Raw genomic sequence first — 1,652 nt, forward strand, 5'->3', positions numbered from 1 at the left:
AAAAAAAAAAAAAAAAAAAAAAGGAGAACAAAAGAAGAAGAAGAGGAAGAGGAAGAGGAGGAGGAAGAGGAAGAAGAAGAAGAAGAAGAAACAGCAGCAGCAGCTACTATTTAGTGAGCAAATACTATGTGCTAGGTGCATGTCATATTCTCATTACTCCTATGTTACAGGACAGGAAAGAACATGAGCCCTGGAGAAGGCAAGCTTTATTTTGAATCCTGGCTCCACCATCTAATAACTTTGTGATCTTAGATGCAGCTATTATTATTTCTGTATGTGGTAGCAGGTGTTATCCCTATCTTACAAGTGAGAAATCTAGAACAAGAAAGATTAAAGCAGTTGGTCAGCTCTGAGGGTGATTTCAAAGCAGTTCACTCCCCAGCCTATACTCATCCCCACCAGGAAAGCAAGAGTGAATCTACAACCCATCTTTAGAAGTCTGTGGTGCCAGGGCCCCCATCACAGAGGCTGCAGATGGGAAGTGACCCCGGGAAATGTGTCTCACATTCCTGAGTTTTATCCTTGATGGACTCAGTGAATGGCACTGCAGTGGAGACTTCCCAGGGGGAATGGGGATAAGGTGCCCAGCAGTCTCCTCTCTTGGTCTGGGCAGGCTCTGGGCAGAAGGATAAGTGAACTGTGGGAGCTGGGAGGTCTTAACCTCAACCACCCTTATGGAAGGAAGACTGGAATCTGCACAACAAAGATGAATTCTGGAGTTCAGTGCAAGGCAGGTCCTAAAAAAGGCTTTTAATTACACGGCCAAGATCTCAAAGCTCCCACAGGCCAGAGCCACAGGTCTGGGTTTAGAACACCCCCCAGCAGTAAGCCACCTACCCTGCACCATGGTCTGACTGGAACCCTTCAGAGCGTTCATCAGCGGCCGCCCATCCCGGAAGTCGCCTCCAGCCTTTATCATCTGCTTCACAGTCTTAGCATAGAGCAGGACAGCATCGTGAAGGTAGGCAGAGCATGGGCTCACCTTCAACAAGACAAGTAAAGCTGGGTCTCAAGAGGTTCATGGCCTCTCGAGTCACCATCCAGCACTTAGGAGGAATCTCTCTCCATCCACCTGACAATGGCACACAGCATGTTCTTCCTTCATCCCACAGAGCAGAGGCCCCAGCACATGCCTGAGCCTGTGCTATGAAACCCAGACACCACAGTCTTCATTTTCCCTCTGAATGCCTCGTTTCCCAATTAGATCCCCCGATCCTTCAGGAACACCCTTCAGGTGGGAGGGACTATGGTTTCAGGGAAAGAGGGTTCATTTTGAAACTAGACCAGCTCAGCTTCCTACTGGCTATGAGTCCCAGGACAATTTCTATAGCCTCTCGGAATCTCAGTTCATTTGTTTATAAAATGGTGATAGGCCAGGAGCAGTGGCTCACATCTATAATCCCAGCACTTCGGGAAGCCAAGGCAGATGGATCACAAGGTCACAGTTCGAGACCACCCTGGCCAACATAGTGAAACCCTGTCTTTACTAAAAATACAAATATTAACCAGGAATGGTGGCGGGCACCTATAGCCCCAGCTACTCAGGAGGCTGAGCAGGAGAATCGCTTAAAGCTGGGAGGTGGAGGTTGCAGTGAGCCGAGATTGTGCTACTGCACTTCAGCCTAGGCAACAGAGCGAGATTCCGTCTAAAA

At 48.5% G+C, this 1,652-nt stretch overlaps 1 pseudogene; it reads right to left on the minus strand.

The window, feature by feature from the left end:
- LOC108292704 overlaps positions 1-1,652 on the minus strand; it is a 56,692-nt pseudogene that overhangs the window by 36,462 nt on the left and 18,578 nt on the right.

The sequence above is a fragment of the Cebus imitator genome, unplaced genomic scaffold (genome assembly GCF_001604975.1).
Source record: "Cebus imitator isolate Cc_AM_T3 unplaced genomic scaffold, Cebus_imitator-1.0 Scaffold500, whole genome shotgun sequence".
NCBI lineage: Eukaryota > Metazoa > Chordata > Mammalia > Primates > Cebidae > Cebus > Cebus imitator.